The sequence below is a fragment of the Megalobrama amblycephala genome, linkage group LG19 (assembly GCF_018812025.1).
Source record: "Megalobrama amblycephala isolate DHTTF-2021 linkage group LG19, ASM1881202v1, whole genome shotgun sequence".
Lineage (NCBI taxonomy): Eukaryota > Metazoa > Chordata > Actinopteri > Cypriniformes > Xenocyprididae > Megalobrama > Megalobrama amblycephala.
Window position 1 is genome coordinate 4,740,909 of NC_063062.1, and position 22,828 is coordinate 4,763,736.

The 22,828-nt window shown below is 36.9% G+C and overlaps 1 protein-coding gene across 2 annotated transcripts in view; it reads right to left on the bottom strand.

The window, feature by feature from the left end:
• Window positions 1–18,935, bottom strand: part of sema4ba (sema domain, immunoglobulin domain (Ig), transmembrane domain (TM) and short cytoplasmic domain, (semaphorin) 4Ba) — a 98,153-nt gene extending 79,218 nt beyond the window's left edge. Inside the window, exon 1 of one of the 2 annotated variants that reach the window (XM_048167917.1) lies at window positions 18,575–18,935. The gene's annotated coding sequence lies outside the window, so the exon portion shown is untranslated. Of the gene's footprint in view, window positions 1–8,840; window positions 10,103–18,574 lie in introns of those variants that run through there. The other variant, XM_048167918.1, reaches the window with a different exon arrangement.
• Between the last annotated feature and the right edge of the window lie 3,893 nt (window positions 18,936–22,828).

Sequence of the window (22,828 nt, forward strand, 5' to 3'; positions counted from 1 at the left end):
TTGTTGATTAAACAAAATTAATATTTATCAATTAAACAAACAATATATGATAATTAATATGTGTGTATATATATATATATATATATGTGTGTGTGTGTGTGTGTGTGTGTGTGTGTGTGTGCGTGTTATTTAATACAGTTTGGGGGTTCTGCCTTTTATACCTTCTTTTATATTAATGATCATTTCATTATAATTAATAATGAATCATATTTTTAATCATATTTTGAAAGAAATGCAAATAAAAACTTTATTCTCTCCATTTCATCAACTTGTTTCAGAGTAACTGTATCAGTTATAAACATAAACACATTACTCAAATTAATATTAACACACATTAACTAAATTCTGAAGTTTACATTAAAATTTCATAACTTTCTTAATGTTATTAATTCATATAATTTCTATTAATATTGAACATCAAACTGGTTTCTTTACACAAAGCCCAAATGCAGTGCATTTTCCTGCCCTCTTTTGATTGACAGGATATATCAGCCCTGACTATTTTAATCGATATATTTTTACTTTGCTATTTGCTTTTATATAGATTATTGGCCAATATATTGGTTCATCTCTATTATTTAATTTTATATTTAATTATTTATTTGTTTGTTTGTATATACATATATACAGTGCACTCCACAATTATTGGCACCCTTAGTAAATATGAGCAAAGGCAGCTGTGAAAATAAATCTGCATTGTTTATCCTTTTAATCTTTCATTCAAAAAAATCACAAAATTCTAACCTATAATTGAAGTAAAACAATTGAAAATGAGGGGAAAAACCCATTATGAAATAAATGTTTTTCTCTAGTTCACGTTGGCCACAATTATTGGCACCCAATTATCGCAACGTCCTTTTCCCAAGATAACAGCTCTAAGTCTTCAGGTCAGGGGACTGGGACGGCCATGGCAATAGCTTCATTTTGTGCTCAGTGACACATTTTTCTGATTTTGATGTTTGTTTTGGATCATTGTCCCGATGGAAGATCCAATCACGGCCCATTATAAGATTTCTAGCAGAAGCGGTCAGGTTTTGATTTTTTATCTGTTGGTATTTGATAGAATCCATGATGCCATGTATCTGAACAAGATGTCCAGGACCTCCAGCAGAAAAATAGGCCCACAACATTAAAGATCCAGCAGTATATTTAACCGTGGGCATGGGGTACTTTTTATCCATGTGTGCACCAAACCCATCTGGTGGGTTTGCTGCCAAAAACAAGAAGTCATATATATATATATATAAAACAATAATATAATTTATTATAGTATACTTCTACTACTACTACTACTCTAGTATTAGACTAGTATTAAGGTTTTAAAGGATTATAATCAGAAGTTGTTGACTTCTTTATTTCAGCACCAAACTTAATAATTGATGTAATCCTAACAGAAATACAACATTAGATCTTAACAATTTCAAGATATTGCCAAACATTTGTTGCAAAAGTGTGCTGTACACAATGTATCTTTTCTAAATATGAAATATTGAGTTGAGAAATGTCTGCTGTTCAAAGAGAAACAGAGAAAGAGAGTCAGCTGCAACCAACTTCTCCTCAGGTGGCTCTAAATGTCCATATCAATGAACTATGATTTGCTTTCATGTGTCTGCCAGGACGATTCCCCTGGCAGTGTGTAATAGATCATTTGTCCTCCCTCCTCCCCAACTTCCCCCTTCTGTCAGTAAAAATAATTAACAGACAATAGCTGTGTCAGTTAAGTGCTTCCCTATTCATGAGCGGTGATGACATACGATCGGATTTTTTATGTATGGCAATACATGCATTCAGCAAAACATGCTGGAATTTCAGAACAAACTGACCTTGAGGTGTGAGACAACAAACAAGTTTTGTTTAAAACACAAAAGAAATATTTGGCCAAGCACATAGCTCAAGAACGGTTGTACTTGACCTCCATCTCCCTGTTCAGTGTGGTACGTCCCTGTGGTGAGGACACAGCTCAGGGAAATGACTTGTCATTCAAGTCATTCAGAAAGGCCAAGAGCAAACAGAAGTCTTGTATTTGAGCCAGACCTCAGGGGGGCTTCAAATAAAACACTAAACCACTCTATCAAATGAAAACAAAAAATATTTGTGCTGCTTTTCTTTTCAACTTTGGCACACTGTTGGCCCAAAAAATGGGTTTCAATAACCAGGACATGTCTTGAAAAAAGCGTAGCCAGGCTTATTTACTCTAGCGCTGCTGAGCCTGTAAAAGGAGCATCTGTTTTGTTTCAGCACAGTTGAGAGTAATGAACCTGGGCAAGCAATGAACTGTGACTAAAAAAATCTTTGGAAGTCAATATTAGTTCTTAATATTCATATTACTGCCAAGAACACACACACACACAAAGAGGAAGCACAGTGCTGCAGATAAAACACATGGTCTTACTGGAGATTTTAGAGACTTTCTCTGTGCAATGACATCATATATACTGTTTTCTTCTAACTAATATTTTTACAATATCACAAAACAGCTCATTTATAATCTACAGCAGACTGTCTCTACATTCCCTTTGTGACACAATCTTTCAGTCATGAAATCAAAATTGCAGTATTTATTTTAAATGATTTATCCGTGCACATCATTATTTTTAACTCATGTGCCCTCGTAATCTTTAATCAAAGTAACTTCCCCTTCCTCTTGCAGCAACATCTCCTCTTCTCTGATAACGTCTACTGGTGTGAGGGCGGGACAACCTGTCACTCACATGAGATCAACCAATAGCAAACCACAATTATTCAATCAATTCCCGATAGTCAAAATCAAGTCCCGTCCTGCATTTTTTTCGTTCAAAGGCAGTTTCACTTGGACATATGTCACATGCAGTAGAGTAGAAAAGACTATCACAACTTCCGTTTCATGCCAACTTTAAGACAAATAATTTAACAGAACTTACTGACAGAGCTCCTAAAGGGACATGGTGATGGGAAAAATATGAAATGGGAGGACAAAATATATTTTAATACTTTTGCATTCACTGAGAAATTTTGCGTTCCCTCGCAAAACTTTTGTGCTCTTTGCCAGCGAAAGCAAAGTTTCCTTTGGGGAATGCAAAGATTCTTGGGGGAATGTCTGTATTGCTTGCTTAAAATGAACCCAAAATATGTTGGAAATTAACATTTATTAATATGTTTAATAAATAAACATTTATTAATAAGTTTAATGAACAAACATTTCTTAAATTGCCTATTAATAAATGCTCACCTTTTGATTATTATTGTTGCCTCTAGTAATTATGTGTCTGATTTTTAATTTCCAACCTATTTTGGGTTCATTTTAAGCCAGCCATATAGTCATTTTTAAATAGTTGGGTTAAATAAAACCAAAGACTATAGAATAACACAAGACATGTCACTCGTATTGTTTTGAATGGGAAAAAGTGTAACGCGCAATATGGTGGAATAAGTCCCGCCTTCAAAATAAGAGCCAATCGCCGACTGGTAAAGTCATCGCGTCACTGCAGCGGCCATTAGAAGCACTGGTTTCTATAGAAACAGTCAGACGCGCGCCTCCGAAATGAGGCACAAGAGACGTGCATTTAGGTCTGCGCATGCGCATTAGCTTGATCCAGCATAAAAAATACAGTTTTTTTGTCATGATTCGAGTGTTTAGAAACTAAATTTATGAGACAGTTGTTGTCAAATTTCATTGGTGATTTCAAATATGAAATTTAATCGAAAGCTTGGCAAACAGCTTTGGAGAATTTGATGTTTCCCCATTCAAAAAGATTGCATGATGCCCAGGATGCCCGAGAGGCGTTTCAAAGATGGCCGCCGAGTGAAATGACTTGTCTTAAAGGGACTTTGATAAAACCCAACCGCTGGGTTTGTCAATTTTCAACCCAAATTGGGTTGTTTCGAACCCAGCATTTTTTTTAGTGAATGTATACTCTTATTGCAAAAAAACTGTTCCAAAATTAAAATATGGGTAAAACAAGGTATCTTCAGGCTTGAGTATACTTCATTTTCCACATTCCTCTCTATCTAGTGCATAGTTTGCTTTTTGATGGCTGTTGTCCACGAACAAGCCTGCATGCACACAAAAATCGGGCTGCACGTGGACAGTGTGACCAGACATCAGCAAACTGATGACGAAAATTATGGCACACGGACTGTCCGAAGTAGAACACAGACAAAGGATAGCCTATATACTTTTTACATTACGGTGGCATTGCATGTATCCGTCCCATAAGGCAATCCCAGAATGCATTCTGTTGACCTGAGTGAAAAAATAAAATCCAGCATAGTGGATGATGCAAGTTGATTATTAAAATAATTTATTAATTCTTGGAAAGTATTGTTTTAAAATCCCCAAATCTGTTAAAAAACAAACAACAGACCTGCCTGACCAAATTGGGAGATCAACCAAAACCATCCAAACCAGCTAAGGCTGGTTTTATTTCAGCTAAAAATTGAAATCATTTGACTCTCTCATGCATTTTATGTGTTATTTGCATGATGCACAGGATTCCTGCCTATGTAGTGCTTCAAATCAGTCACTTCCACACTTAAAAAGAACATCTTATCCCATCCTAAGCTGGATTGCTGGTCTTAGCTGGTCGCCCAGCTTGGTCGGACTCGTCTGTTGATTAGTTTTAGAGGGGTTTGGGGCACTTTAGGGCACTTTTGGCCAGCGTAAACCAGCTGAATTAAGCAGGTTTTTTAAAGAGAGTTGAGGTTTATAATTAACAGAACTGATTTATTGCTCAATGTAATGCTCAGACACAAAATTTACTACGCACACTATGTCTGTCCTTTCAGAGGCCTTTGTCCTGGTTTATAGTTTGTGAATGTGTGAGAGAGAAACAATACAGCAATAAGACAAAGACTGTGTCAAGCCCACTCAGCTAACAATGCTACACGAAGGGCCATATGAGCCATAGCTTCAGCCAAACTAAACAGCACTCCTCCAGAGATTCCCTGACCTTGCTCAATGTTAGGGGACACACAATCCTACCGTAGTGCAACATGGAAGTGAACTCAGTGGAGGACACCCCCTTCCATCGGCTCTATTTAAAGATCTCCAGCAACTTCTTTGCAGTTAAAAATCACCTGCTGCAGAGCTAAATCTTCGCAAAGGAACGCTAAGCGTCTTAGCGTCAAAATGTCTGTTGAAATCCTTCAAGTGCAACATTGCGACTGTGTGAAATTTAGACATTTCCTGGGGGAAGGCGGCTGCTTTTTTTTTTTTTTTTGCCTTTTTTTTTTTTCAGACTCACTGTCTGGTAGGAGGGAAATCAATAAAAACACTCACTGAGAAAACTGTTTTTGGGCACCACATGATACATGGGCTAATCATTTAGGGAACATTCAGGCTAAAGCCATTTCATGTCTTGCTCACTGGACAGAGTGACAAAATCTAAGCTTTATCTTTTTTTAAAAAAGAGAGAGGTCTCAAGTTAGTGTGCTTCCTTTGGATCAATTTATTGATGCGTGGAATATGTGATTGTGAAGCAACGCTCACATATTCCAGCCACTCACAGATAAAGCATGCTAGCTGCAGGAGCCAACCACATCCTGAGTAAACATAACCTTCTCCCCGCTGGGAAATCATAAATTGACCCCCGACAGCCCACATGGTCCCATTCCACCAATCACAGTGGGTCATTTTTCTCAGGTCTGCAGATTTCACAGATCCTCATCACAAAAGAAAATCTTTACACTATTTGATTCTGACATTGAGACAAGCCTACTGTGTCTTTAATAAACCCCCGAGGACTTTTAAAACGTATGTACCCTTAATCTGTTTGAAATCTACAATTACTCAGGTTGATAAAGAACAAATTAGGACTATGAAAGACTGGATTAGAAGCTACAACTATAATTCATGGATTTATATTCACACAGTGCAGTAATTACTCGAACTTAGCAAATCAATTATTTATGCAGGATTGACATGAAGGCTGCTGGTATTTTCCGTCTCTTGATTTAACAGGGAAAAATCCTCTGGATAAATTAGTCATGACCACATATGCACGTGGAGCAGCCCAGACACATAAAATATTAAAAAATTGCAAAAGACAAAGTATGGGATTTTACAGTGAGCTACCTCTGAAACAATAGTAACTTTATGTATACATATATAGCATTTTTAGAATGAGATATATTATTTATATATATAAAGTTGGGTTGAAAATGGACAAACCCAGCGGTTGGATTAAATCTTTGTCCAACATGCTGGGCAGTTTTATTTAACTTAACTATTGTTTAAAAATTATACATGGCTGGCTTAAAATGACTAGAGGCAACAATAATAATCAAAAGGTGAACATTTATTGTTTCATTATTTTTCATTAAACTTATTAAAAAAATGTTTAAAAATGTTAATTTCCAACATATTTTGGCTTCATTTTAAGCAAGCGATACAGTATTATTTTAACAATAGTTGCGTTAAAATATAGTTAAATAAAACTACCCAGCAGGCTGGGCAAACATTTAACCCAACCACTGGGTTAAAATAACCCATTCGCTGAGTTAAGACAATCCAACCACTGGGTTAAAACAACCCATTCGTTGGGTTAATACAGCCCATTCGCTGGGTAAAAACAATCCAACCGCTGGGTTAAAACAGCCCATTTGCTGGGTTAAAACAACCCATTTGTTGGGTTAAAACAATCCATTCATTGGGTTAAAACAGCCCATTTGCTGGGTTAAAACAATCCAACCGCTGGGATAAAACAGCACAACCGCTGGGTTAAAACAGCCCATTTGCTGGGTTAAAACAATCCAACCGCTGGGTTAAAACAGCCCATGCGTTGGGTTAAAACAATCCAACCATTGGGTTAAAACAACCCATTCATTGGGTTAAAACAGCCCATTCGCTGGGTTAAAACAATTCAACCGTTGGGATAAAACAGCCCAACCGCTGGGTTAAAACAGCCCATTTGCTGGGTTAAAACAATCCAACCGCTGGGTTAAAACAGCCCATGCATTGGGTTAAAACAATCCAACCATTGGGTTAAAATAACCCATTCATTGGGTTAAAACAGCCCATTCGCTGGGTTAAAACAATCCAACCGTTGGGATAAAACAGCCCAACCGCTGGGTTAAAACAGCCCATTTGCTGGGTCAAAACAATCCAACCGCTGGGATAAAACAGCACAACCGCTGGGTTAAAACAGCCCATTTTCTGGGTTAAAACAATCCAACCACTGGGATAAAACAATCCAACCGCTGGGTTAAAACAGCCCATGCGTTGGGTTAAAACAATCCAACCATTGGGTTAAAACAGCCCATTCGCTGGGTTAAAACAATCCAACCGTTGGGATAAAACAGCCCAACCACTGGGTTAAAACAGCCCATTCGCTGGGTTGAAACAATCCAACCGCTGGGATAAAACAGCCCATTCGCTCGGTTAAAACAACCCATTCGCTGGGTTGAAACAATCCAACTTCTGGGATAAAACAGCCCTTTCGCTGGGTTAAAACAACCCATTTGCTGGGTTGAAACAATCCAACCGCTGGGATAAAACAGCCCTTTTGCTGGGTTAAAACAACCCATTTGCTGGGTTGAAACAATCCAACCGTTGGGATAAAACAGCCCAACCACTGGGTTAAAACAGCTCATTCGCTGGGTTGAAACAATCCAACCGCTGGGATAAAACAGCCCATTCGCTGGGTTAAAACAACCCATTCGCTGGGTTGAAACAATCCAACCGCTGGGATAAAACAGCCCTTTCGCTGGGTTAAAACAACCCATTTGCTGGGTTGAAACAATCCAACCGCTGGGATAAAACAGCCCATTCGCTGGGTTGAAACAACCCATTCGTTGGGTTAAAACAATCCAACCACTGGGATAAAAAAAGCCCAACCGCTGGGTTAAAACAGCCCATTTGCTGGGTTAAAACAATCCAACCACTGGGATAAAACAGCCCAACCGCTGGGTTAAAACAATCCAACCACTGGGTTAAAACAATCCAACCGCTGGGTTAAAACATCCGATTCTCTGGGCTTAAACAACCTAATCGCTTGGTTTGTCCAATTTCAACCCAACCTGGGTTGTTTTCAATCCAGCATTTTTTAGAGTGTACACACACAAACACACAAAATAATACACAAAATATATACATATTATGCATTTCATACAACTGGAGTATAACAACAAACAAACAAACAAAAAATTACTGGCAATTCTGGAATTAGAAATCATTGATTGTGTTTAAGTAGATTTTGTCCACATCATAAATGGAGGAAGAAGAAAAAAACGCAAGAGCTGCAAGAGGGGCTTACCCTGTCCATACTATGAAGCATTGTCCACGCACACACCCAGTTCCTCATGCATAAATATGCAGGAAAATCAATCTACATGTCACATTCATGCTGGACAGGAACATATTTCCCACACGAGCTCAGCATAATTTATAAGTCTTAGTAGACAAAGTAATAAAACCTTTACAAAAAAGCACAGGAATCAATCTCAGCTGGAACTTCACCTGTTCATTTAAACCTACAGAGCAAAACAGACATTCTTACTCTCATGTCACAATGAAGATCCATTCAGAGCTCAATCCCCTTTTGAAAAGGCTGCAGTCCAGGTGATATGCTGACCCAGCTATGAGCCAGCACAGGAATCCATCCTTTGCTATCCATGGTAACCAACACCTTACTAGAAGCGGTGCGTGCGTGCATGCGTGAGAGCCACAAGAGAGGAGAACTGACAGCGGCAGCCACGGGAAACCAAATTCAATCTATTGCCATGGCACCCGGTGCAGGCTTTCAGGACGCAGACCTTTTCATTCAGCTGTGCACCGGACCCTAAGCCCAAACCGCTGTCCTGCCTCGCTCTCGTTCTTTTAAAACCTGCAACACATGCCATTTGTCAGATTGGAGAGAAATTACCTCAGCCGACGAGAGAGGGTCTTTTCCGCGAGCGGGCGAGCCCTGGCCGTCACAGGGAGAAGAGGAACAGTAGCTCTGCAGGGATCCCCAGAGATGCCCAGGGCTGCAGCTCACACGGCACAGCGCATACAAACGCCAGCCACCAGCAGCAGCAGCAGCAGTGGCAGCGGATGGGAGGGAGAGTGAGAGAAAGAGAGAGAGAGGCAGAGAGAAAACGAGAGAGAGAGAGAAAGGGGGAATGAAACGCAGCAGAGGGGGGCTGCTCATTCTGAGGCAGCCAGGCACATTACATCATTGCTTTCCACTCCTGAGGAGGCAGAGCTGTGGAAAGGGGAGAGGAGGCACTCCCCTTTACACCTTCTGTCTGATAACGTAAGAACCTGCAGAGGAAAAATACACTGCGACCATCTCAAACTGCTATTGTGGAATGGATTATCATCAGATGGAGATGGATTTTATGTTTATGCACAATGGTTTTACATATGTACACACACCCTTTTTGGCATCAATAATGGATGGCAGGATGAAAATAAAATAATGCAGTTATATTAATCTCTTTCAGTTGGCAGTCTAACCCTCAATGAGAAGGAAACTATTGTTTCTGGGTGAATCACAACAGTCATTTACATTTTTAGTGATGCTTACTGGTCTGATAAGTAAAAATAGGCAGATACACACATATACTTGATATTTATTTAATTGTAAAAAGGGTTACAAAGGGGCGGGAAATTTCCGGTAAATTTCCAGAAACATTCCACGGGAAGTTAATATTTTGGAAATATTCCATTTTGGAAACTTAACAGGAATTTACGGGAATTAATTGGAAATCTAGGATAATTTATACAAACTGTATCATATGACCAAACAAAATATTTATATTTATGTTTGTATAAGCAGATATGCATGCAAACTAACACAAAATTTGTTTTATTTGTGAGTAGAACTTTAATTGTTTCGTTCATTGCGCAGGGTAGAAATTCAACTGAATTTGCATTAAATCTTGTTGTTTTAACCAAGACTTTTTTTTTCCAACTACATTTAAAGGGTTAGTTCACCCAAAAATGAAAATTCTGTCATTAATTACTCACCCTCATGTCGTTCCAAACCTGTAAGACTTTCATTCATCTTCGGAACACAAATAAAGATCTTTTTAATGAAATCTGAGAGATTTCTGTCCCTCCATTGACACTTTGACGAGTCAAAAAGTTCATGAAGAGAACGTTAAACTAATCCATATGAATCGAGCGGGTTAGTCTGAATTTTCTGAAGAGACTCAATCGCTTTATATGATGAAAAGATTGAATTTAGGCTTTTATTCACATATAAGCATTCATCAACTCTCACATCAGTTGTGGTAAACAGAAGCTCAAGCTTGTTTGCTTGACATGCGAGAACCAACGAGGTTCATTCTCGTGTTACGCAGCACGTTTGAGCTTCCATAGGAGGTTTGTTTTCGCGCATCAAGCAGGTTCATTTGACCTTCTGTTTATGTTTGCCGAACAATGTTTATATGTGAATAAAATCCTAAATTCAATCTGTTCATCAAAAAGCTTTCAGATGAACTGAAGATGAACGAAGGTTTTACGGGTGTGGAACGACATGAGGGTGAGTAAATGGTGACAGAATTTTCATTTTTGGGTGAACTGTCCCTTTAAGTTCCCTGTTATAGGCTAACCTGCAATTGTGCAAATTTCCAGTTTATTCCCATTAATTCCTGTTAATTCCCATATATTCCTGTTAATTCCCATTTCCAAATTTAAAAATTCCCAGAATTTTGCAACCCTAATTATAAATTATAGCCAAATGATCATGAGATTATTCTTAACTGGCCTGCCCATTGTTAAATATTTCTTTATCTGTTATATTTTAGAAAGTTAGGCTATATTTACCATTTATTTAGCACCAGAACACCTTAGAACAACCACTTAGCAACACTCTGGCAACCTCCCACTACACCCTAGAATTGTGGTGGCGAGTTTTGGGCGGGCAAGCACTACTCAGAAATCTGCTTCGCTTTTAAATGGAATCAGGAGTGGCCTGTTCTACAGTCTTTTTGCCAAAGAGGCTCCAAAGATACAGAGCAGCTTCAGGCCAGCGAGGGTTCGATGTGGGAGTATGTGGTCACAGCGGTTGGCTGATGGTCCTGAGAGATGGTGCACACCGCCTTTCCATCCCCACCCACTACCACACTGCTCACGCCTGCAAACACATGAGAGTTTACCGGGACATGAACTCTTTTCAAATTTTTTAAAAAGGGAATGTGAAAGGGAAAACTACAATCATGCAATACATAAGACGGCGCATGCATAAGACAGGCTGATCCTGTTTTCTTACAGTTACATACAAACGGCACATTTAACTAGGAAAGGAAGCAGAAGATGCTAATATACACTATCGGTCAAATTGTTTGGAATAGTAAGGATTTTTTTTTTATGATTTTGAAAGAAGTATTTTAAGGGGGCGGGCTGAATTTATTTGATAAAAAATACAGTAAAAACAATATTATTGTGAAATATGATTGTTTTAACATAACTGTTTCCTATTTTAAAGGTGCAAACGAAAATTTTTTTACAAGATGTAATATAAGTCTACGGTGTCCCCTGAATGTGTCAGCTCAAAATACCCCATAGATTTTTTTAAATTATTTTTTTAACTGCCTATTTTGGGGCATCATTAACTATGCACCGATTCAGGCTGCGGCCCCTTTAAATCGCGCACTCCCTGCCCCCCCCGAGCTCTCGACTATAATACAGTGCATTTACAAAGTTCACACAGCTAATATAACCCTCAAATGGATCTTTACAAGATGTTCGTCATGCATGCTGCAGGCATACATCGATTCCTGTGAGTATAGTATTTATTTGGATGTTTACATTTGATTCTGAATGAGTTTGATAGTAGCTAGGCTGCAGCTAACGGGCTAAAGCTAACATTACACACTGTTGGAGAGATTTATAAAGAATGAAGATGTGTTTATGAATTATACAGACTGCAAGTGTTTAAAAATGAAAATAGCGACGGCTCTTGTCTCCGTGAATACAGTAAGAAACGATGGTAACTTTATCCACATTTAACAGTACATTAGCAACATGCTAACGAAACATTTAGAAAAACAATTTACAAATATCACTAAAAATATCATGTAATCATGGATCATGTCAGTTATTATTGCTCCATCTGCCATTTTTCGCTGTTGTCCTTGCTTGCTTACCTAGTCTGATGATTCAGCTCTGCTCATCCAGACGTTTTGCCCTTGTCTAATGCTTTGAACATGAGCTGGCATATGCAAATATTGGGGGCGTACACCCCGGCTGTTACGTAACAGTCAGTGTTATGTTGAGATTCGCCTGTTCTTCTGAGGTCTTTTAAACAAATGAGATTTATATAAGAAGGAGGAAACAACAGTGTTTGAGACTCACTGTATGTCATTTCCATGTACTGAACTCTTGTTATTCAACTATGCCGAGGGAAATTCAATTTTTAATTCTAGGGCACCTTTAATATATTTTAAAATGTAATATATTTCTGTGATCAAAGCTGAATCTTCAGCATCATTACTCCAGTCTTCAGTATCACATGATCCTTCAGAAATCATTCTAATATGCAGATTTGGTGCTCAATTATCAACTATTATTGGTACTCAATTACTAATAATAGTTTGTATTATTATCATTGTTGAAAACAGTTTTTGCTGCTTAATATTTTTGAGGCAACATTATACATTTTTTCAGGATTCTTTGAATAGAAAGGGTAACACCTTACAATAAGGTTCATTAGTTAAACATTAGTTAATGTATTAACTAACATGAACTAACCATGAGCAACACATTTGTTACTGTATTTACTAATCTTCGTTAACATTAGTTAATGAAAATACAGTTGTTCAATGTTTGTTTATGTTAGTTAACAGTGCATTAAATAATGTTAACAAGATTTTAATAATGTATTAGTAAATGTTGAAATTAACATTAACAAAGATTAATAAATGCTGTATAAGTGCAGTTTATTATTAGTTTGTGTTAACTAATATAGTTAACTAATGTTTAACTAATGAACCTTATTGTAAAGTGTTACCCATATAATAACAAAATCATTTTTGTTTTATTGTTTTAGTAATTAATTTGCACTGCATTAACACATGTTAAATTAACAGCCCCAATTACAAGTCAGTATACACACACACACACACACCAGAATACTGACTCATTTACTTCTACACCAACAATGTACATAACCTCAAATACCGAGAGACAGCAGATTTGGGAAGAGCCTGACATAGCACCTTTTGTCAGGCACCAAAAAAAAAAAAAAAATAAATAACACCACCATTTTCTTTCCCAGCTGGAGGAGCCTGCTGTGATTGGCTTTGCGAAGAGACCCCGGCTATTATCTGCAGATTGCAGCCAAGTACTGACAAACAGATTTCAGAGTTGTCTTTGCTAAAGCAAAACCACTTTACATCAAAGTGATACACATTTAACAAAAAGGGGACAAGGAACAGGAAGCTCTGCTATTATTCCATTCAAAGGTCCATCTCCACACAGACCTCCAAAAAAGTCTTCCCAATGATTTGCGTTCCCCTCAATCTACTCGGCTTTGCGGTTAAACGGAGACTCCTGCCTTTCAGGACAAGAAGGCAAGCTGCTGTCTGAGTCTGAGCAACACAGAGTCAGCCAATGAAAACACAGTCCTTTTTGTTCTGCAGCAGACCTAACTAAGTGATCATGATTTATTTGCGCTAATTCTACACTCTTCAAAAAAAGCCATTGATTCATAGCAAGCAAAATCTTTCCAACAAATAGAGCAGGCCTGTTTCTGATGAATGGCCTCTGCTGTTTTCACTGGCACTTGATTTCATAGAAACGATTTTTCTCAATAGTGGCAGCTGTTGGTCAATCGATGGATGGTTTGAAGAAGAAATCATGGCCTTTTGCTGCAGTGCACTCTTGACTGGGTAAACGGCAGATGTTATTGCTCAAACTCTCTGAGAGAGAGGATGATATTGATGCGGTTTAGTGTCCTCTGTGGAATGTAGTGTGTTGTGCATTCTTTGCTCTGTCCTATCAGTTCACAACATGATGCAAAACAACCACCTTTTTGATACCTGCCAAATATTTCATGACTCTTGTCCTTAAGCTGTGCATTATTGATATCAATGAAAAGGCCTGATTTGCTTCTATTATTGTACAGTCCGTAAGATAAAGCCAGGTCATAATTACAATCATTGTCATGTATTAACTGATAAATGACCAATAATATAAAATTCTATACAATTTTGTCTAAATAAAGTAAAAATAAGAAAGTAAAATAAGCCATTATAAATGCTACAAGTGAATTTAGGCACAATTTAGCACTATATGAAAAATGGATATTCATGTTGGGATTTGCTAAAGATAACATATATCAGTGTTATTAAATCATAAGTGTTCTTAAAGATTAACTTTAAAGAAGCATTAGATGATGGTGAAATAAGCATGCACAATCGACTAATAGTAATACCAATTATCTGATATTGTTCACTGTAAAAAAATGTTCATGATTTGTTATCACAACATTTTTTCTAGCGTCAAATCAACTTAGATGATTAATGTGGTTCAGATAACATAATATTTTGAGTTTCTGTTGATTAATCAATCGCCTTCACTGTATTAACTTCAATGAACTCAATTTTAAGGCAACCAGGTAACTTTTTTAAGTCAAACGAACAATTCTTCTTTTTTCTTTTTTTTACAGTGTACAGTCTTCATGTCAATTTTGAATGTCATAATTTAATTATTCAAACTAATGTTGAAATTTGCTAAACATTGTATTTCACAGTGTTATTAACTCTATCAATGCCATTGATGGATTTATCCGACATTTATGACACAATGCTTCCCCTGCCACTGACGGAATTTTCTGGCAATCCATGCTTTTATAATGTAGGAGGTGCTATTATGCATCTTCTGAAAGAGTACAGAATCTCCGGATCAAAACACGGGCAAAGAAGCAGCAGAAACAAGTGATAGAAGAGTTAAAGTGTTAGTTTACCCAAAGATGAAAATTCTGTCATTTATTACTCACCCTCATGCCGTAAGACCTTCGTTAATCTTTGGAACACAAATTAAGATATTTTAGTTAATATAATCCCATATAATCCAATGGCTCCGTGAGGCCTCCATAGGGAGCAATGACACTTCCTCTCTCAAGATCCATAAAGGTACTAAAAACATATCTAAATCAGTTCATGTTTGTTCAGTGGTTCAATATTAATATTATAAAGTGACAAGAATATTTTTGGAGTGCCAAAAAAACAAAATAACGACGTATTTAGTGATGGCCGATTTCAAAACACTGCTTCAGGAAGCATCGGATCATTAATGAATCAGTGTGTCGAATCTGCTGATCAGAGCGCCAAAGTCATGTGATTTCAGCCATTTGGCAGTTTGACACACGATCCGAATCATGATTCGATACACTGATTCATTTATGATCCGATGCTTCCTGAAGCAGTGTTTTGAAATCGGCCATCACTAAATAAGTCGTTATTTTGTTTTTTTTGGCGCTCAAAAAATATTCTCGTCGCTTTATAATATTAATATTGAACCACTGAACATACATGAACTGATTTAAATATGTTTTTAGTACATCTTGAGAGAGGAAATGTCATTGCTCCCTATGGAGGCTTCACGCCTCAGCCATCGGATTTCAACTAAAATATCTTAATTTGTGTTCCAAAGATCAACAAAGGTCTTAGGGGTGTAGAATGGCATGAGGGTAAGTAATAAATGACAGAATTTTCATTTTTGGGTGAACTAACCCTTTAAACTAATTGAGCTGCATCTGAAATCGCATACTTCCCTACTATATAGTAGGCAAAAACCAGTATGTGACAAAAGTAGTATGTCCTAATTCACAGAACTTATAAAAGAGTAAGCAAAAAATGACCTACTACTTCCGGTACGATCCTGAAGTGTGCAAACGATGGACATCTTTTATCTCATGAGACCAAGGGAGAGGATTTGTGAATGGCAGTGAAGCGACACAACTGACACTGGTAGGTCATATGATTTTGACAACATGGCTAATGTAGTACGTCCAGATTGCATTCATAGTACACACACTCAAATCCAATATCAACCAATACCAATAAATAAAAATGGGAACTCCATTTGTAAGAGTCAACAAAACGTGCACAGACAAATCCAAGTTAAACCCTGCGGCTCGTGACGACACATTGATGTTCTAAGACATGAAACCATCGGTTTGTGCGAGAAACCGAACAGTATTTATATCATTTTTTACCTCTAATACACCACTATGTCCAACTGCCCTGCGCATCCGGTGTGTGAGGTCAGAAAACGCGCTCTGATGCCGGAAGTGATCTCTCGTGCGTATATGTCAATGAGTGCATTCAGACCTCACACACCGGATGCATAGTGGTGTATTAGAGGTAAAAAATGATATAAATACTGTTCGGTTTCTCGCACAAACCGATCGTTTCGAAACAATGTCACCTACATCTTGGATGCCCTGGGGTAAGCAGATAAACATCAAATTTTCATTTTTGGGTGAACTATCCCTTTAAGGGTGGGTTAAGACGTATGGGAAGTATCAACAGTGTAATTATTGATGTAATAATTACAGAAATTATTTTTTAATTTTTTTTTTTTTTTTTTTTATATAAGTACAATTTACAATAAGTGATCAATTGATTCAAATGATTCATTTAAATGTTAGTACATGATGGTATTTGATGGTCATTTTGTTGTATTAAGAGACTTCTGTCATTTGAAGACTATCCACAACTATTATAACTGGCTGATTTGCCCTTCACCACATCAAAACTGTATAAAACATCATTGTTCATGTACGCCCAAACAGACCAGAATAATAATGGAACATTGTCTGTTTCATATTGGACTTAATACGTATGACGAGGATGGGACAAAATACAGTCAAATGTCTTTTGTGAGTCCCTTAGTGTCTTTGAGAGCCCATGAATGACATTCCAAATATGCCGTGTTGTAGGTTGACTGGAATGCAGAAAGCGGATCAGACTGTACTGTTTTCCATCGCGTACAAAAACTCCTCTAACAGGGCAATGCCTTAGGCAAAGAGAGAAGCTGCAGGAATACAAACACCATGGCAAAAGAAGTTGACCTCTAGCTGTGAAGATTTGTCCTGCCTAAAATCCTTGAGATATTACAGTGGAACAGAGGCTACAGTGTTTTCTGCTATTATGGACATGCTGATTGCTGCCAGTTTTTCAGGTTCAGATTACAGACTGTTCTAAAGCAGTGTCAATGTCTGACCATGACAGGGAAAAACCCCTTAGACTATGAAAGAAAACTTGGGAAGAACCCAAGCTCAAAAGGGAAACCCATCCTCTTCCAGTTGACCTGTATAAGTAAGATATGATATGTTTTATGTGGTTACAGTGGCTACACTTACATTCTGGCATGAAATTGCATTAAAAAACTAAAACAAAACAGGTTTAGTTTAGGAGCGAATGGACACAGGAGAGTCTGACAAAAGAAAGCAAAATGATCCAAACTATTACTTAATAGTTATATATTGCCTATAACAAACTAAAATCCTTGCCTATTTAAACTATAAGCACACATTAATTTTGATTAAAAATGGCAGTAAAGACAAAAGATTTCAAATAAATGTTTTTTTTTTAACTTTTTTATTCATTAAACATTCCTGAATAAAATGCATCAGGTTTCTAGAAAAATATTAAGCAGTCACTGTTTTCAACATTGATAATAATAAATGTTTTTGAGCACCAAATCAGCATATTAGAATGATTTCTGAAGAATCATGTGACACTGAAGACTGGAGTAATGATGCTGAAAATTCAGCTTTGATCACAGGAATAAATGACATTTTAAAATATATTAAATATTATTAATATATTAAACAGTTCTTTTAAATTGTAATAATTTTTTACAATATTATTGTACTTTACTGTATTCATAATACTCTAATGTAAGCTGCATTTATGCGATAAAAATTGAGTAAAACAGTAATATTACCACCATTTTAAATAACTGTTTTCTATTTGAAAATATGTTAAAATGTCATTTATTTCTGTGATCAAAGCTGAATTTTCAGCATCACTACTCCAGTCTTCAGTGTCACATTATCCTTCGGAAATCATTCTAATACGCTGAAGAAACATTTCTTATTTTTAATGTTAAAAACAGTTATGCTGCTTAATATTTTTGTGGAAATCGTAATTTTATTTTTCAGGATTCTAATATGAGCAGAAGGTTCAAAAGAAAATAAATATTTTGTAAGATTATAAACATCTTTACTGACACTTTTGATGAATTTGATCCACCCTTGCTGAATAAAAACATTAATTTCTTAAAAAAAATAAAATAAAAAAAACTTTACTGACGGCAAACTTTTGAACGGTGGTGTAAATAACATTTATTTAAATTATAGCAGCACGATTCATCAAAATTCTGCTTTTTAAATTACATTTATATCCAAATTTAAATCAATATGTGACCACCCTCTCAATCAATTTGAAACTAGCATGCACTGTGACTACAATGAAAATAAACTGGTATGTAATCATCCAAATTCCTAATAACCCACCCTTGGATGAAAGAACACAAAAGAACTCTTATCACATCATTCAAACTTAAATATGCATTAATGATTCCTACACACCATCTTAAACAGCCTTAGAGTGCCGTAAACGTTGGTTAATTGTGAAGTAATTACAAAAATGCACTCACACAAAGGGAGTCCAGTCTTCTCAGGCATGAAGTATGGTGCTGATTGATTATATTTAGCAGTGGCAGTGTGACTGCCCTCTCCCAAAAGCATTTCGCTAATTACACGGTCAGAGGTCAAAGAGCTGGCCCCTTTTGTGTCCATTCAACACTGCCAAGACAAATCAGATCGGCTGACAATCTTACTTTGTGTGTGATGCACTCTTTAATCTAGGAAAGAGGATGTGGGTTGAAAATGATCTTATCAAATCTCTGGATATTCGTCATGCAGGAATGGCATCCAACCTTGCATGCATGAGTTGATTACTCAGTATGATTCATGCACTGATTTACCAACTTAAAATAGGACCAAAGGCCAAGAGGTCAAAGATCTTCTGTTGTCCTGCATGAGACAAGAATGACAAAAATGTGACGTCAAAGCCATGCGAATATGCAATCAATTAAAAATGTTATATTTACTAAACAGAGCTTTTTAGAGCGTGTCCTCTTCGGTATTTTGAATGATGGATGGGATGGATTTGGAATAATAAACAATTTAATGATTCCAGTTCCTTAAAGGGGTCATGACATGGATGTTTTTATTATTTTAATACGTTCTTTGTGGTTCATTTATAATGTTAATAAAGTTGTTTTTTTTGTTTTTTTTTGCACAAAAAAACAATTTTCAACCTTCATTCTGACCCTCTGTCTGAAATTATCTGTTTTTAAAGGATTAGTTCACTATCAAATGAAAACTAGCACAAGCTTTACTCACCCTCAAGCCATCCATCCTATGTGTATATGACTTTTGTATATGACTCTTCTTTCCGTTGAACACAATCTGAGTTATATTAATAAATATCCTGATGCATCCAAGCTTTATAATGGCAGTGAACAGGACCAACTAGTTTAAAGCTCAAGAAAGTGCATCCATTCATCATAAACATACTCCACACGGCTCCGGGGGGTTAATAAAGGCCTTCTGAAGCGATGTGATGCGTTTGTGTAAGAAAAATATCCATATTTATCAAGTTATAAAGTAAAATATCTAGCTTCCAGACCGCCTTCCGTATTTAACTTACGAAGAACACACACTAGGTCAGTTACGTTTTTTTCCGTAAGTTGAATACGGAAGCCGGTCCGGCGGAAGCTATATATTTTACTTTAGAACTTGTTAAATATGGATATTCTTCTTACACAAATGCATCGCTTCGCTTCAGAAGGCCTTTATTAACCCCCTGGAGTCGTGTGGAGTATGTTTGATGGATGGATGCGCTTTCTTCAGCTCATACTCGTTGCCCCCGTTCACTGCCATTATAAAGCTTAGGCGCGTAACAATATTTATTAATATAACTCTGATTGTGTTCATCAGAAAGAAGAAAGTCACATACACCTAGGATAGCTTGAGGGTAGGGCTGCGCGATTTATCGCTATTAAATCACATGCTATTTGGCTACGATTATTTTATGCGCAGCTTGTCAGAGCTGTACGGCTCTGTAATCAGTAGTAAATGCTTCTCCATCTGAAAGCCAGAGGGCGCTCTTGCACAGAAACTTTGCCCTGCCACAGAAGAAGATATCACGCATCATATCACTGTAGCTGAATAAACAGAAGATTGAAACTCTTTGATTGATTAAACATGACTAATAAACACACGACTGCCTTATTCTAAGAAGCCACATAATTTCACAGAAGGATGCTCAACAGTCGTTATGAAGTGAGTTTGGAGCAAAAACATGTTATTAAATGTTGTCTTTTGTTGGACAAGATGTTGATAAATGCTTCTCAAGTTTGGAAAGATGTTTGACGCTTGTTGCTTTTTCAAGTGTACATTATAAGCGACTCAAACTCGCAGTGCTTTCAGATGGATTAGCATTTGAAGCCATGCTTTGCTGACAAGCTGCACATAAAAAAATAATCGAAAATTTGCGATTTCATAATCGCACTAAGAATCAAGCTTAAGCGATAATCGCGTTTAAGTTCAATGTTATTTTTCGTACCGAGCGATAAATCTTGCAGCCCTACTTTTGTAAATCTTGGGGTAATTTTCATTTTATAGTGAACAAACCCTTTAAGGGGTGACTCCTTTAAAGTTTGTCAGTAAATGGCAACTGTTATGATTGGCTAACATCATTGCATAGAAAACAGTATCAACGCCCACTCGCTGTTGCATGTGAGTTACTGTTCTGAAAACATTATCTATATATAAAACCATCATTAATAGACAAAACATTATGAAATCGGATTATGGGTTCTTGCCAAATGATAATTTAAAATTTAATTTAAAATTTAAATAATTTAAAATGATTTTTTTTTTCATGTTACACCATGTTTAAACCATTTTAGAGACTGTAAATTCAAAAATTCAAAAAAAATTAATTTATTAATATTTTTTAAATACTACTGGCAAAACCAATAATATGCATCTTCAACTAGACATTAGCATATGAACAACCATTCAGTAACTCCACTGATGTAAGTCTCACAGTAGTTAGTTGAAAGTATGTATTTGATTCACTAAAAAGAACCAGTTCATAAGAGTCATTTGTTCAGAAATCAGACTGTGCTGATTTTGTTGAATGTTTATGATTCACTAAAAGATCCATTTCATAAAAGTGATTTGTTCAGAAATCAGACTGAACTAAATGTATTTGACTAACTAAACAGAACCAGTTCAAAAGAGTCATTTATTTAGGATCAGGCTACACTGGCTGGCTGTACGTTTCACGATGTAGATTCAGTATGGCTCTCGCAGCAGCATCGAACAAGAAACTTTGCCAGAGTATTTAGCACGGAATTCCATCCACTTCGGTAGAAAAATAAACATGCGACAACGTGTAAACCGAACATCGTTTGTTTTTTATTTGGTTAATTCTGGTGCATTTCAGCAGATCATGTTAAACTCCCTGCCAAAACAAACAAACAAACATCAAAATCCAATCATAACTTTTAAGCACCAACACCTTTTCTTTGGAAAGATGCACAATGCGCCAAATGTAAACACCACAGATTAATAACCAGGATGTGTCCCTTCACACCCTTCCCAATGCCAAGAATCTGTACAATCAATCCCCTCCAAGCATCAGCAGCCTGTTTTCTTTGGATTCTTTCAACACTTGTTACTTTTTTAACAGTCTATTCATGTCTCTAGCCACCATCATGACAAAACTCCAAAACTAAAAAAGAAGCAATGCAAACAAATTAGTCTGTGGTTAAGAGAAAATGAGAAATCTGTTTTTTCCACTTGCATCTATTTGCCTGCAGAGCTGCTGGTGGTGCCCCACAGAGAAAGTAAAGACAATTCTATTGCACAGTGTTACACAAATGAAAAGAATATCATTGCATTTGGGAAATATCAACAAGCACCATGGGAAACAAAGCTATAGTTTTCCTGGCTGAAGTACTATTAATCATTACTATCATAATTTAACGAACAGCTTGGCTTTGTAAACAAGCATATAATACAGTACTTATCACCGATATCACACAGCTGCTGCACACTGCTGAAAATCAAAACACAATCTTTAACTGTTTATCTTGTGTTCTCCAGTCAGACTAGGCAAACTTGACCCCAAATTATCCAATCATTTCAACAAGTTGCTTTAATAGAGATAAATGCCTGCTCAATTCTCTTGTCAAAACCACTGAAAGACATTAATTAATAGCAATCCGAGCCATCTAAAACTCTTTGTGATAAATGATTCCTCTGACAGAGCGCTCCAGATGGACAATTTGAATGTTATTATAGACTTAGCATGTCCCAAATGCTAGTTCTTTTTCAGCCTGTGATCGCACAGATAGCCTACAGCAGCAGGTAGTACCATATCTAGAGTCAACATCGAGGTCACGTTCCCAGGCCCAGAGCAATTGCACAGCAGGGTTTGATGTTGGTACAAATCTAAATGATGGACATCATGTAAACACAGCAGCTATACTGTATGCGAGTCTATCATTAGAATAAATTCAGTTGTTGTGACTGGCAAAGTTTTGTGATGCAAGATTTTGTAATGATTCTCAGAATTAGAATGATAAAGGTCCAGCTCTTTATGTAATGAGGACACAGCATGGTGAATGTCACTTGATTGTTGGATTTTCTACCATTTAATGAAATGACAGAGCTTGGACCTTAAAGGTCCCGTTTTTCGTGTTTTTTTTGAAGCTTTGATTGTGTTTATAGTGTGCAATATAACATGTGTTCATGTTTCGCGTGTAAAAAAACACAGTATTTTTCACATAATTTACTTATCTGTATACCGCTGTTTCCACTGTCATAAAAAC